Below are 16,899 nucleotides of genomic sequence, written 5' to 3'. Positions count from 1 at the left end.
GTGGAAACTAGCCAATCCAAGCCCCTATATTCCAAGTAGAGATATATTACTGCAAAAGTAGATGGAAGCACACAGATGTAGTTGCAAAAGAAAATGCTGACGTTTTGCTCCATGCAAACGCAGACACAAATATAACGTTTCAGAGACACACGTGAGTGGCATTATCTGAGTAAGGAGCCGTGTTCCCGAGACATATTTCTGTCTGCTTTAACATAGAGTATAACTTCAGCATTTTTTTTTTTTTTTTTTTTTTGCAACTACATCTGTGTGTCTCCATCTTCTTTTGCTGTAAAAAAAAATTGGAAGGAAAATGCAGACTCCTTTGGAAATCTATTATCCACATGTGACTTACCTTTGCTTCCTGTAAGGTTTTCTCATATTTCTCATATGTGCCCAGGACATACTTGAAAACGAGAGGTAACTCTCAATGTATTACTTCCTGGTAAAATATTTTATAAATAAATAATATTCTGAATGTGCGATCACACACTACAGACCATATGTCCAATTTAATTATGACAATTTTCCCATTATCTTGGGTTTCAACCAAATTTCTCGCCTGTCTGTTCATAATATATAGTTACATGCTGGCTATGCCACACTCCATATATATCTCTGTGAATCGAATGAACATTGATATTTGTCTGTGCTATGATATAATTTTTGTTGTCCTTGGATCTGCAAACTGTTTGAATATATCCCTTTTTATTACATAATTGCAATATGCGGCCACGTCTGATGGGGGAATTGCATTAACTTCATTCAGAATACTGCTACAGCCACACTACCTGGCAAAGGCTTCCACTTTACCAGTATGGCCTGCCATCTCGCCCAGGTATAAATAATGCAGCTTTTCAAAAGACTTACAACTGAAGCAGACGCTTTCCACCAGAAATACTGTTCATTTTGCTTTGTTCTACTATTGTTTCAGAGACCGTCCCAAGCATTTTTTTTAAATGTAGGATTGAAGCAGGGGGTCTCCAGTGCTGAACCACTGTTAATTTCAGCTCCGTGGACCCCCTGCTTTCGGAAATACCTCCGTATTAGGTGCCGGTAGCCGCTCTCCTCGGCTTCCAGGGTTCACAATATGTCCGCTGTTTAAAGATTCCACGTCCTGCGGGCAAATAGGAAGCTGTGACATCATGGGTGTGGTTTCCTATTGGCCCATGTGACGCGGGAGCTTTGAACCTTAAAGCCCTGGTTGCTCAGCCGAAGCGGCTACCAGCACCGTATTCAGAGGTAAGTATCTCTGAAAGCAGGGGGTCCCCGGAGCAGAAATGAAAGGGAAAATTGTAGGCCTGGATTGCTCCTTTAAAAGGTATCTTGGAAATCCTCATAGCCAGTTTTAGTGTCTTGATTATTATTGGCGCAAGAACTGACAAGGTCTGAGCAACCCTTTCTGGGTCCTTATTGCAATGAAGTAAAACAAGTTAACCACAACAGAGCAACAGATTCATGGGAGCCAACCGCTTAAAGAACTGTGGTTACTGATTGGCAGAAACAGATTCAACATTCTCAGACACATGACTGGGGGAAGGGGAGGACATTAATTGTGAGCAGTCTTTTGGAAGCCAGGAGACCATTGTTGTACTTTTCAGTGTCTCACAAGGTATAGTGGCACATGGGAGAGGAGCTTTCAGGCAAGGTTACCAGCAGAGCATTATGTGATGCCTTTTGACAGCCCTGAGCTTGGTAGATGTGCCTGAGATTCTTACACATAGCACGGTTAATGTTTAGGTGCATCTCTGATCTGAGCGTACACTGCCTCTAATTCACAGGTTCCTGCACAGCACATTTGTTGCTCAAGGCTTCTTTGTCATTTAAGTGATAATGGCAAGATTTTTTTCTTTAAATAGTAAAAAGTGTGTTGATCTTAAAATATATATCTAGTACACATAGGCAAAAAGATAAGTTATTAAACTTTTCTTTTACGAGTAAATATATTAATTAAAATAGAAAAAGCGGGTTTTACCAGCCGTTGCTTTTTTGAATGTAAACAGTCAACACACATTATGTATCATGTAAGAAGAATCCAGAGCGCACTATACAGGCATACCCCGGTTTAAGTACACTCACTTGAAGTACATCTCGCTCAATAGGCAAACGGCAGCTCACGCATGCGCCAGTCAGCACGTCCTGAACAGCAATACTGGCTCCCTACCTGTACCGAAGCTGTGCGCAAGCGGGGAGACTATAGAGCCTGTTACAAATGCCTTATTTACATCGGTTATGTACGTATATGACGATTGCAGTACAGTACATGCATCGATAAGTGGGAAAAAGGTAGTGCTTCACTTTAAGTACATTTTCGCTTTACATACATGCTCCGGTCCCATTGCGTACGTTAATGTGGGGTATGCCTGTAATTTACATAATAAAATGTATATTGATCCATCCCCCAAAAAGTCTAACATTTCGGTCCATTGGACTTTCATCATCCCTGGATGCATTAATATACATTTTTACTTCAATAAAACACACACTCATACACTCATACACGTGTGTGTGTGTGTGTGTGTGTGTGTGTGTGTGTGTGTGTGTGTGTGTGTGTGTGTGTGTGTGTGTGTGTGTGTGTGTGTGTGTGTGTGTGTGTGTGTGTGTGTGTGTGTGTGTGTGTGTGTGTGTGTGTGTCGGATCTAGAAATAAAAGCCAGGTGTGAATGACTAGTTTCTTGCACCCCTTAACCAGTGTCTGGACGTCGCCACTTCACAATATCTAAAGCAGCAATCCCGCCTGGGATCTTACCTGATTTGCAGTCCCTCAATGTCTAGGTACCCTCATTCCCGCAATGTTATACATTGGAGGGGATGTGTTCCTTACCTGTCTTCAGGGTTAGGGGGGATTCCGATGTCTCCCGTGTGAAGCTTAAGTCAGATCTGGAAGAAAGCAGTAAATGTTATTTCGGTGAAGTATAGGGCTGTTGAGATATATAGGGTAAATAAGATATCCAGATCCAGAGTGTGAGACAGACAGAGTGTGGTTGAGAGACAGAGAGAGAGGATGAGAGAGAGAGTCAGATAGAGAGAGAGTCAGAGACGGTCAGAGAGAGAGGGTTAGAGACAGAGAGAGAGAGGGTTAGAGACAGAGAGAGAGAGGGTTAGAGACAGAGAGAGAGAGGGTTAGAGACAGAGAGAGAGAGGGTTAGAGACAGAGAGAGAGAGGGTTAGAGACAGAGCGAGAGAGGGTTAGAGACAGACAGAGAGGGTCAGAGACAGAGAGAGAGGGTCAGAGACAGAGAGAGAGGGTCAGAGACAGAGAGAGAGGGTCAGAGACAGAGAGAGAGGGTCAGAGACAGAGAGAGAGGGTCAGAGACAGAGAGAGAGGGTCAGAGACAGAGAGAGAGGGTCAGAGACAGAGAGAGAGGGTCAGAGACAGAGAGAGAGGATCAGAGACAGAGAGAGAGGGACAGAGAGAGAGGGTCAGAGACAGAGAGAGAGGGTCAGAGACAGAGAGAGAGGGTCAGAGACAGAGAGAGAGGGTCAGAGACAGAGAGAGAGGGTCAGAGACAGAGAGAGAGGGTGATTGGGTGGGGTGATGGGGTGGTGGGGTGATTTTGGGTGGGGTGACGGGGCGATTGGGTGGGGTGACTGACGAGGTGACGTGATTGGGTGACACTTCTGGTATCCTACACACGCACGCACGCACACACACACTCTCTCTCATACATTCACACACACACACTCCCATGCATGCACACACACACACACACACACACACACACACACACACTCTCTCACACACACCATGTCACACACACCCACACCCAGCATGTCACACACCCACACCCAGCATGTCACACACCCACACCCAGCTTGTCACACACGCACACCCAGCATGTCACACACGCACACCCAGCATGTCACACACGCACACCCAGCATGTCACACACACACACACCCAGCATGTCACACACACACACACACCCAGCATGTCACACACACACACACACACACCCAGCATGTCACACACACACACACCCAGCATGTCACACACACACACCCAGCATGTCACACACACACACCCAGCATGTCACACACACACACCCAGCATGTCACACACACACACACACACACACCCAGCATGTCACACACACACACACACCCAGCATGTCACACACACACACACACACCCAGCATGTCACACACACACACACACACACACACACACACACACACACACCCAGCATGTCACACACACACCCACACCCAGCATGTCACACACGCACACCCAGCATGTCACACACGCACACCCAGCATGTCACACACACACACACACACACACACACACACCCAGCATGTCACACACACACACACACCCAGCATGTCACACACACACACACACCCAGCATGTCACACACACACACACCCAGCATGTCACACACACACACACACCCAGCATGTCACACACACACACACACACACACACACACACACACACACACACACACACACACCCAGCATGTCACACACACACACACACACACACACCCAGCATGTCACACACACACACACACACACACACCCAGCATGTCACACACACACACACCCAGCATGTCACACACACACACCCAGCATGTCACACACACACACACACCCAGCATGTCACACACACACACACCCAGCATGTCACACACACACCCAGCATGTCACACACACACCCAGCATGTCACACACACACCCAGCATGTCACACTCACACACACACCCAGCATGTCTCCCACACACACACACATCCAGCATGTCACACACACACACACACACACACTCACCCAGCATGTCACACACCATGTCACACACAGACCCAGCATAGCACACACACAAGAGAAAGACACAGCATCCGTTGGACACAAGGGAGGGGGGCTGTGGAGATGGTAATGCATGAGGCAGGGGGAGTACTTACTTACAGCCCTGGAAAGGATGGCGGACGTCACTGCTCCTGCTCATATAGAGCAACCCCTCCCCCCCCCCCCCAAATAATAAAAAGTGTTGGCAGCGGGCCAACACGCAATCAGAGAAGGGGATTTTTTTTCTCGGCTTGAGCAGGGGAAAATTGAAGGAGAACCGCATGCGTTGCAGGGGCGACCATTACAGGTCGCCACCGGGCCAAATAAAATCGCGCCTGGCGAAGTGGGCGACGGGATTTGTCGAGCACTGTGTATATATATATATATACATACATACACATAGATATATAGATATATATACACAAGTACCTACTGTACGTACATACAAAGAGAGTATAGGTAAAGAAATATGTAAGATTGTTTCTGCTCTCTACCATGTATTACTGTATCACTTTTATTGAGCTTATTGAGTTTTCTTATAAACTCCTGCAGTACCTTGTCCCTTCCATTTGGACTGTGAGCTTAGTTAAAATAAAAGTATAGATAGGGAGTTAGTGTGGGTCACACAAGATGTCAGCCCCAATAGCTTTCCCTTGCTATCAATGGACAAAAAACAACCCCTGACTTGTGGAGTGTCGAGAGAAGTGCTTATCTGATGGCGTTCTTCAATGTCACAGGATCAATTAGGCGTTTTTCCGTACTGTTTGATCATTTTATATTGTATGTTCTAGACTGTTTAGAATTTAAAAAAATGGATTCTACAATTATTTATTGAATACAATTATTTATTTTCTCTGTTCTGACCTCAGGATAGTGTCTGGATCTAAACAAATCAAGAATCACTGTGCAAATGAAAATGTCAATATATGGGAACCTTTTCGATGTTGCCTTTTTCAAAAAGGAAGGAATTACCTTTGTCTGATTAAATTAAATAATTATTTTAATTACTCCAAAACATGATTTGTTAAGTGGCTGTGCGCGCCTCCTTTTTGTTGAGAAGCAAAGACAAATTGAAGGGGCCAGCAATGCTTATTAATGGCTTTCCCACTTAAAGACACATTTATTAAATTTCGATAAATGAGCTTTGCATTTTTCACAGAACTCCATAATATTTATGCGTGCATTGGCAAAGAACAAGAAAATGCTCATTGGAATACACCATGACTGGGAAAAAAGGCTCAAAAGCTGAATCTGACAATCTTAGTGGGGTTTTTTTTAAATTAGTTTGGAAACATGATAAACTGAGAATTAAGAGGGATTTAATTTCCTCTGGCATCTCTTTTTGTCTGTTGCTGTATGTTCATCAAGGCTTTGCCTGGCCACAGCCTCACCCCCCCCCCCCCCCTCCTCCCCTTACCTGTATTGATCTGATAAGGACAGGGTGACCGAAGCGGAAAGAAAACAATTAATTGACAAACACTGCCCCATTCAGAGGCCCTTAAGAAACTCAATTTGCAGTTAATTTCCAGGAAACTAAAAGAAGCTAAATATTTGAGAAAAACAAGTGACATGCAGGCGCACTGAGGGACTATAAACACTTTAATATTAAAGTGTTTATTGTCCCTCAGTGCGCCTGCCTGTCACTTGTTTTTCTTGCTTGGGAGCTTACCTTTACAGGGGATGTGTGGAGTCCCCCTGACTGACGGCTGCAAGAGGGACTACTTACAGTGATATCCCTAGCGCGGAACGACCATTCCAGCTAAATATTTGCCTTTAGCATGGCTATATTTGTTTGCATAAGCCAATTGGATTAGAGCGGCACTTCCTACTTTCCACACCAAACAAAAATAATCATTTACCCTGGAAGAAATAGTCGGCTGCATTTGCCGCTTCTAGGACCGTATTCCCAGTTGCTGCTGTAATAGTTTTAATTTTATTATTTGTTGAAAAGCTTAATTTATCTATTTTTTAAAAGCCGCTATCATGCCATCCTTTCCAACTGATGACAACTCGACTTTCTAGTGGCCGTTGGGGGGCAAGACTTTCTGTGGCGGACGTGTTGTTCTCTGGCCTGGGACATTGAATGTGTAGTATACCGCCAACCGGTGCTGGGTACTTGGAGCAGGCAGCAACAGGGTTACTCTCCCCGTGGGGGACCCCGGAGCTGGTAAACACAGCCGCGCGTTCTGCTGCTTTAAATTGCTTACCGATCCGGACGGTTTTACAGTAAACCAGGTTAAAAAATTGTGATATCCATTTTTCACTTGGCCCAGTAATAGTCGGTGTCTGGAGCTTAGTGAATACCGTGCATTATTTGTTTGTTGAAAAATGCTAATTTGCATATAGAGAAGCATTTTTGCAAGCACTTCTCACTCCCCTTTATGCAGCCGTCTTTACTGCCATGATCATTTTAATATTAAATTCAGTGAAACTGTCATCCCGTTTTCATATAAAGCTTGCCCGAGACGTTTGAATTTGTACATTAGTCCTATCCTGTGAGTAGTTAGTTCTTTGGGTTGGTGACTTTAATTTCTCACCATGACTTCCATTTACGGTAACCCCTCTTAGTTCTAGGCCCGAGAATGATGCCTAATGCTGAGGTGGGGGCTTGAGCCCTTTATTAATAATCGATACAACACACGTGGCTGAGGTCCGACAGCGGTTAATAAATAAACAGCGTTTGTAATACAACTGCTTTCATATGACAGGTACTAATACTTAAGATCACATTGATAGTCGTCAAAGGATCACTAATACACATGTAATACAGTTTATATCACAACACTACACATAAATGCTGCGCAGGTGTATGTTGGTGTTAGTTAGGAGTTAATGTAGAAGGGTGATCTGGCACACACACAACTGTTCAATAATAGATATCACCTGCCGGTGCACACGGACCAAGGGGGATCGTCCTGCAAGGTCCCCAAGGAGTCATATAGATAAAGAAATAGTCCAGGCACTCGGTCTTCCAAAAGAGTATTTAATGCTGTTTTAAATGCTCTCTTTTGGAAGACAGAGTGCCTGGACTATTTCTTTATCTATATGTCAGTTAGGAGTTGGCCACCCAATCCTGGGCATATGGGCCTATGTAAATGGTGCCGACACAGTTGGAGCCCTTAATGCATTCAAATTTACCTGGTCTGTACTTCAGAGGTGCTTCGGTACCACTGTTAACTGCATCCGTTGAGGGTCCCCTCTGACGGCGATCGAGCCTCTCTGCGCTTTCCGGCACAGATCTGCTTGGCCTTGCTGCGCAAGATACTGCTCTCCCTCCAGTGGATCTCCGCTCTCTCTCAGTGGGACTCAGATTGTCCCCCGGTTACACTCGATCGAGCCTGAAGGCTCGTACAGATCTGACTCCCCGTGCCATGGGCGCCCCTCTTAAAAGGTTCCTCTCCCACTTGGTGCCACCTCTTTCACAGCCTTTGTCATTGGTCATGTCCATAACAGCAGCCATTCACATCCATAGCACACTGGAGAGGAACCTGCCAGGGGGCTGTGAGTTTGTTGCTGGCATTACACAAGGGGTTACAACTGTATGTGAAAGTTAAATGTTTTATGGGGGGAAAAGTCCAGTATCTTTATAGGAGAAACACATCTAAACTGTTTGACCAACCTATGTGAATTTCACGCGAGTTATAATCCTTTAATTCAATGCGCTGAAAACAAAACCTTTCAATCTACATTTTAAGAGCGCCCCACTCGGCGTTATCTCCCCTAGATTACTGACTCCCGTAAACCTTGCTGAGCCTTCCAGAGATTTGGTAGTTTTGCGTTAAGTCTGAGCCAAGGAAAACTTCCTTTTACTAAAAGTGCAAGAAATAGGATATTGAAATTGCAGTCATCCAGTGCAGGGTTTCCACAGGACTCCCAGCTTATATGCAGAATGTTTTTTCTCGGCCATTTTGTTTGTTCGTGCAAATTGTAGTTTTGTTACCATATGCCCCACCCTTTCAATTTTGTATCTCTCCATCCCTGGCACGTTCTGGCGCCTCTTCCCATGCTCTGGTTGCTTGATCTTTACATTTTTACAGTGGTACCCATCCCTGTGATCCTCAACACTAATAGAGATATAACCAGGGATAGCAATTATTGGTGGTCCTTTAGAAGTATATAATTTACATATTGCGGACCAACAAAAAAAAAATATATATAAAATGTTGTGCTGTGGTGGTGCTTTCAAAAAGATGTCCGCCTTGCAAATGTTTGTACCTCTGATAATTTTTGTTCTCATTCCCCCTGCACCTTTCATTAGTTTACAACTCCCTCCATCACTGTGTGTGCATGCAGAATATCTTTTAAATCAGGCATTTAGAGACCAAAGTCAATTAGCATGTCCGTTTGACTGGCACCATAATTGTTCATTAATTAATCGTTTTGACCTAAAAACCGTTCTATTCATGCTGTGGGAATTTGGGTATAGACAGTCCTTGGATAATTGTTTTGGAATCATTTTGAAAAGCTGAATTTATTCCTGAATGAAATAACCCCTTTAACACAAAAGCACGATCTGCATATAATAAATATATATATATATTTGATATATATATTTATGTTGTGTTTAATGGCAAGAAATAGAAAACCATAGTTTGGAATAAAACGGAAATCCAGGAAAGAATAAAAAAAATGTCAATGCGTTGGAAGTCTGAAGAAATACGGTTACCATCGAGCTGTATATTAATGTATGGTAGCGACCATAGTATGCCTGTGGCATGGCAGTAATCTAACCAGTCTAGTCTGTGTGCTTTTATTTAGCTAGCAGCATCTACTTGCGGCATTGAAATTAACCTGCAATTTAGTCTTCACCCCAAATGACAAAAATTCAAATGTCTCAATGGGGTGCCAGGAGATGCACTGTAAACAGTTCTTAGCGAGAGGAAGTGAGATACAGATCCATCATGGAAGGCTCATTTTCACCCTTTGTCAGTATTATTGCAATAAAATGTTTCTCCTGCATCTATATTTTACTTTTTAGCACAACCTCAAATCTTAATCAGTGTAAAATAGTAATTCAGTCCCATGGCAACACACGTTTTATGCCATGGATAAAAAACCGTTAGCAGCTTGACAGTAGGGTATGAAAAGCATTTAATTCCTAGGCAAGCAAAATGTGACAGGGAAATTTTCTTTTTGAGGAAGCAGCTGCTTTCAGTGGGTATTACAAAGGCATTACAAGGTTGTTTTTGTTATTGAGTTGGCAAATTGTGTGATACTCCATGTTGGTTTAGTGAAATCTAAGATATTAAGCAAGTTCAACCTTATCAATTTAACCTGTGATCATGAAGAGGGGTTGTTTAAAATCCGTTTCGGTGCAGCTCTGTTGCTCTGTTGTATATAATGTATAACCCTCTTCACTTAATGCAACTATATATTTGTAACCATGTTTTTGTCATCATAACTCTGTGCCCAGGACATACGTGAAAGCGAGAGGTAACTCTCAATGTATTACTTCCTGGTAAAACATTTTATAAATAAATAAACGTGTCTTGAAAAGTTGTCCAAATTACAATTGGTCCATTATGGAACGTGGTTGTAGTCTTGATGTTTTATTTAATCTGTTTGGGAACTAACTTGATGTAAAAATGATTTTATTATTGTAACTGGCTTGTCAGAAGTGCAGACCGTCTCTTTTTTTTTTTTAAATATTATTTTTTTTAAATTTAGTAAGCTAATGCACTCTTAACTATAATGTATTTTGTGATTCAGAGTTCATAAGTTGATGTGGTCTACTTAGATTTTGCAAAGGCTTTTGATACGGTTTCACACAAGAGGTTGGTGTACAAAATAAAGAAAATTGGACTCCGTAATAACATATGCACCTGGATTGAAAACTGGTTAAAGGACAGACAACAGAGGGTTGTCATAAATGGAACTTTTTCAGGTTGGGCTAAAGTCGTGAGTGGAGTACCTCAGGGATCGGTACTGGGACCCCTGCTATTTAACTTGTTTATTAATAACCTTGAGGTTGGGATCGAGAGCAAAGTCTCCATCTTTACTGATGATACTAAATTGTGTAAGGTAATAGAATCAGAGCAGGATGTAATTTCTCTTCAGAAAGACTTGGAGAGACTGGAAACGTGGGCAGGTAAATGGCAGATGAGGTTTAATACAGATAAATGTAAGGTTATGCATTTGGGATAATATCATACAGAAGAAAAAGGACCCAGTCTTGCAGCACTCAATCACTCGGAATGTAATGTTGTAAATTTAAAATGTACTTTATTGATAACCTTGAATAAAAAATAGGGGGTTAAAACGTAATTAAATGATGATAAACAGCTCGTGACTGTATCCTTAATACCCCACCTACGGTAAGGTGGGTAGGTGTAAATAGAGTCCCTAATAAATATTGGGGATCAAGCGCTACGGATAGTAGCTACCTAAAAATATAGGAAAAAGGAGCCTCTGAGAGCCCACTTGAAGACACTCTCCTTGCGAGTGTATCCAGGCGTATGATACGCACTAAAGTGATACACTGAGGATAGGTACAGTATTTAGTATGGCATAATGTGCGCTTGGTTAGACCTATGTGATGTCTGTCCCTGATATAGATATGTACTGTGTGAGCCAGGTCTATGGTAAGAACCTGTGTAGCCCCCACTCTTGATCATAGGTGCAGACTCATGGACATACTGCGTAGAGAGATACAGGATAGTATTGCATTGGCTAAGGCATAAAGTAATCCTATAGACACCTAAACTGTAGGTGAGGTAGGTTGTTGTTAATCAGGGTAAACCTTAACTCGTGTCAATATAGGTTGTCAGTGTTATCTGCTGTTGCTGCCCAATGGACGCTGTATAAGGAGCCAGATGCAGATACTAGGTATATATATGCAAATACCCTGACGTGAGCGTGATACTTTGCTGCGCACAAAGGGTGAATAATGGCATAAAGGCAACTTCCAACGTGTATGCAGTGGCACAGGAGGGTTAGCACTAATCAAATGAATGTGATGTTGTGGGCTGTAACCCCCTGCGTTGCTGTTCAGCAGATAAAGGGTTAATATATAATACACAAGCCAAATGTTCAGCTCAAAAGAGTGTGGTGTAAGGATGGTTGAACCAGGGTTTTGTAAGTGAAACCCATATGCGCACCACCTTCCCTCTCAAAGATCAGCTGACCTATATCTGTAACCAAGTGGAGGAACTAACTAATAACGCACAGTCCCCTACATCAGCGCTGATCCTGGTTATATCAGCGCTGATGTGCTCGAGGACTTGCCTGTCTGAAGGTGAGCAACTCAATAGCCCCTCAGGCTGGAGGATCCCGCGATAGTGTTATACAGCGCGATCCCATGTAACATGCACAGGCAGGGAAGCTTAGGATGTACACAGACGCTGATAAATATCAGAATGCTGCTGCATTTTAAATAAATGAGCTTCCCGCGTGTGCAGGAGGTAAACTGCCGACGCGCGCGTTTCACGTAGTGAACGCTTCTTCAGTGTATCACTTTAGTGCGTATCATACGCCTGGATACACTCGCAAGGAGAGTGTCTTCAAGTGGGCTCTCAGAGGCTCCTTTTTCCTATATTTTTAGGTAGCTACTATCCGTAGCGCTTGATCCCCAATATTTATTAGGGACTCTATTTACACCTACCCACCTTACCGTAGGTGGGGTATTAAGGATACAGTCACGAGCTGTTTATCATCATTTAATTACGTTTTAACCCCCTATTTTTTATTCAAGGTTATCAATAAAGTACATTTTAAATTTACAACATTACATTCTGAGTGATTGAGTGCTGCAAGACTGGGTCCTTTTTCTTCTGTATGATATTATCACGTCTCCATCCAGTCAGCACCTCACTGTGGTCTAACACTAGCTGTGCGGGTTCCTTTTGCGTGTAGTATGCATTTGGGATGCAAGAATAAAAAGGCGACTTACAAATTAAATGGAGATATTTTGGGGGAATCCTTGATGGAGAAGGATTTAGGAGTGCTTGTAGACAGCAGGCTTAGCAATAGTGCCCAATGTCATGCAGTAGCTGCAAAGGCAAGCAAGATCTTATCTTGCATCAAACGGGCAATGGATGGAAGTGAAGTAAACATAATTATGCCCCTTTACAAAGCATTAGTAAGACCACACCTTGAATATGGAGTACAATTTTGGGCACCAATCCTAAGAAAAGACATTATGGAACTAGAGAGAGTGCAGAGAAGAGTCACCAAATTAATAAAGGGGATGGACATTCTAACTTATGAGGAGAGGCTAGCTAAATTAGATATATTTACATTAGGAAAGAGGCGTCTATACAGATATATATATATATATATATAGATAACTATATACAAATATATTCAGGGACAATACAAGGACCTTTCAAAGGAACTATTCATCCCACGGGCAGTACAAAGGACTCGGGGCCATCCCTTAAGGTTGGAGGAAAGAAGATCTCACCAGCAACAAAGGAAAGGGTTCTTTAAAGTAAGGGCAGTTAAAATGTGGAATTCATTACCCATGGAGACTGTGATGGCAGATACAATAGATTTGTTCAAAAAAAAGGTTGGACATCTTTTTAGATAGGAAAGGTATACAGGGATATACCAAATAAGTATTTATGGGAAGGATGTTGATCTAGGGATTAATCCGATTTGCCAATTCTTGAAGTCCGGAAGGAATTTATTTTTCCCCTTATGAGATATCATTGGATGATATGACACTGGTGTTTTTTGTTTGCCTTCCTCTGGATCAATAAGTAAGTATAGATATAGGATAAAGTATCTGTTGTCTAAATTTAGCATAGGTTGAACTTGATGGACCTACGTCTTTTTTCAACCTCATCTACTATGTAATAAAATAAACAGTTTGTTATGCATTCTTACATTTCAAAGAGAAGACACATCAGTCATTTTAAAGCAGGGGTGCGCGGGCGGTTACAGAGGCCCAGCGCTCTTCCCCAAGGCATTTAAATGCCGGGAGATCGCGTGAGTTCTCTACAATGTCTCTTACCTTGTCTTCAGCAAAGCGGCGTCAAATGATGCTGCGGGGTCACATTACCCTGCGGCAGCATTTGACACCAAAAATAAGGTAAAGAGGGGGCGCAGCGGGGAAAGTTTGCGCACCCCTGATTTAAAGCAATGTAAACTGCTTTAATAAGATTGTCTTCTCTATTTGTTTTGCATGCGTCCTTCATTGGACCGTCCTAATAGAGAGTATGAGAATCCCTGACGCTTGCGGCAGAACAATGTGGCAGATTCTACATGAGTTAATGGCAGTTGGTAGATTTTTTTGTTTGTTTGTGTTGTTCCTGTAGAAATTGTAATTGGTCACTTTTATATGTGCTTAGCTGTATGTACATAGATATATTGACAGTAAATAAAAATACCACTTGTGAGCACATTCAAATGTCTGACAGGTATGCAAGCCTGCCCTTATCCCATTATCTGTTGGCATACAATGCTTCCATTGCAGGCAGGGATTCTGGGTAATGAAATACAAATGAGCACTCAGTATCCTCTTTTGCTTCTTATCCGTTTAAGCATGGAGCCCTATAAGCTTATGCCTGCTGTGTTAAACGGCTTTTTCAGCACAGCCTGGGTTTAAAGCAGCAGTCCAAGCTGACATTTTTTTTTATTATATAATTTTTTTCCCCTTTAATATGTGCATCAATACAATCCACACAATAAGTAATTAGCTAAGTTACCAATCGATCCATTCTCCTGTGATCGATCCGTGACGATTCGGCTTCGGGGGTTCACTAAATGGCCGTCAGTGCAGCAGAAGAGGACCAAAGATGCAAAGTTCTGTGGGGAAGATCATGTGACCAGGCAGTCACTAGATACAATTGGTGCACTGCTAAAGAGAGGGCAGGGCTCAAAAAGGGGTGTGCCAGAGCCTGTTTCAGAAGAGGAAGGGGATGTCACTTTGTAAATGGTTGCTATAGAAACAAATAATGCTTGTTACAAAATGTAATTTATAGTTGATTTAAAAAAACGCTACAAGTATTTTCTCATAGTGTACAAAACTGATTTTCTTAAAACAAAAACATGTAGTACATTGGTTGGTCTGTAGCTTTAAGAAGTGCATAGCCAGTATATCTACTCTGCCAGATGCTTCCACCTTTCGGTTCTCATCAGTGGGAGGCTTTGCAATGTGAACCTGGAAGTGGCTGTAAAGATAGACAACACATTCACCAGTGATCTCAAACACAAGGCAGAATATGAGTTAAATGAACAATAGTTTATTCTGACCGGAGAAACACAATACAAAGACAAGGCAATAATTCGCCACAAACTCTGGGTATAGGGGACTCCTAGCTCTCTAGGTTGAAGGTGCTGCCCAAGCTAGTTTATCCTTGTCTCGGCCATTATCTGTTCTGACTCCAGTAGTCTGGAGTGACGTCTCCAGGTTTCTCAGTTCTCAACCAGGTAGTCTCTAAGACTGACACTACCTAAGAACAACTGAGTGGGGTCAGCTTTTTTACTGTCCTGTCCTCCATCTGAAATATGAAAGACCGGCTGCTGACCAATCGAGAGCAAGGGGGGTTGAGGACAATGCTCCAGCTTTGGAGTAAGTAGTCTCCCAGCAGGCGGTTACATCCCACCCCAACTCCCTTAACACTCCACCTAGCCTACACAAAGGCCAGCCCTCTGACTCGTGTCCCTATCACGCAGCCACTTGTTGCTAGCCTAGCCACATGGTCACACAGACAAATGCATTTAGATAGTAATGATACATAGCATCACGTAAAGCTGCAGTTCAGTCAATATCCTGCATGTGTATTTTTTTTAATAAATCAGTTCTGTAGTAAGAAAAAATACTTTTAGCATTTTCTGTATTTAAAAAAACAACTTTGAAAGACCAATTTTCTTGTATTCTATTTTAACAGCCATTTGCTAAGGCACTGCCCCTTCATGTCCTGTCACACGCCCTGGCACACCCCTTTGTCAGCCCTGTCCTCCCTCTAGCACATGTCAGTGCAGGGAGTGCTCATGAATATTCATGAGCTTCCACTGACTGACAGAAGCAAATAAAAACATATGCCAGCTCTAATTATGTCACCAAATTTCACCTATCAATACATGGAGAACGAATTGACTGGCAGCTATACAGTTCTTTAGGTAATTAGAGATTGCCCACATGAAACTATTGAAGTAAAAAAATTAATTAAAAAAAAAAAGACTGAACTGCAGCTTTAACATGCTATGACGAGGGTGTAGGCCATTTTGTCACTCTGAGATGGCTCAGTTTAACCCTTACTTTGGGTAGCCATCTTCACAGAAGCAAGCTGCCTGGACCCTTATTGTAGCTTGGCATGCTGCCCCTACTGTCAGTATTTACAACCAAACACAAAATAAGTTATGTTCTGTGTAAAGCAAATAAAAATACCACTTCTGAGCACCTTCACGTCTGACCAGGGCTGTCACCTCTCTGGGTTTGACCCGGAGACTCCGGGTTTCGGGAACTTATGTCCGGGCTACGGGTGGCGTGGTGCGGCGGCGTCTCTGGCACCCTTCCTTAGCCTGCTGCAATTTCCCCTTCCAACTGCATGAAGATGGCTATTTGACGTCGCGTTGCCACGGCAACCAGCTGCTACATGACGTCACGTACTGGCCAGTTGCCGCGGCAACGTGTCGTCCATTTGACACCTCGCAGCCATCTTCACTGCAGTTGCAGTTGGAGGGGGAAATTGTAGCAGGATGCCGGGTGACGCCGCTGCACCACCACACCAAGTAATGGATTTTTTTTCCCCCCTCTGGGTTGACCTTCAGTAGCAGGTGGCAACCCTGCGTCTGACCGGTCCAGTGTAGCTCACCTAGGCTTTTTATTTAAAAAAATTTTCCCTTTCCCGGTAAGCCACAGCGAGGGGGGGAGGGGAATAAAATTAATTGATGACATGCTGCTGCGGAACCATGAATAAACTCTGCCATGGTTGCAAGTAACATTAGGTGGGCTACATCAGTAGGTTATTTTATAAGCTTAAGAAGCATTAATTAATTAATATATAATATATTATAATTAATAATAATATATAATATAATGAATTTATTTAGCACGATTCTGAAATGTAACCATACATTCTCACTTTCACATTATGAATTGAGTTCAGATTGGGTATTGCAAAGTGGATATAAAACTTCACACTCCTGGATTTTTTTTAATAACTCCACCCT

At 42.8% G+C, this 16,899-nt stretch overlaps 1 protein-coding gene across 1 annotated transcript in view; it reads left to right on the top strand.

Moving 5' to 3' along the window:
* The window catches only part of LRPPRC (leucine rich pentatricopeptide repeat containing), a 129,966-nt gene that overhangs the window by 65,944 nt on the left and 47,123 nt on the right, over nt 1-16,899 (top strand). The window lies entirely within an intron of this gene.

This window comes from Ascaphus truei, chromosome 4 (genome assembly GCF_040206685.1).
Source record: "Ascaphus truei isolate aAscTru1 chromosome 4, aAscTru1.hap1, whole genome shotgun sequence".
NCBI classification, from domain to species: domain Eukaryota; kingdom Metazoa; phylum Chordata; class Amphibia; order Anura; family Ascaphidae; genus Ascaphus; species Ascaphus truei.
The sequence above is the reverse complement of the archived record's forward strand: the minus strand, read 5'-3'. Positions and strand labels throughout refer to the sequence as shown.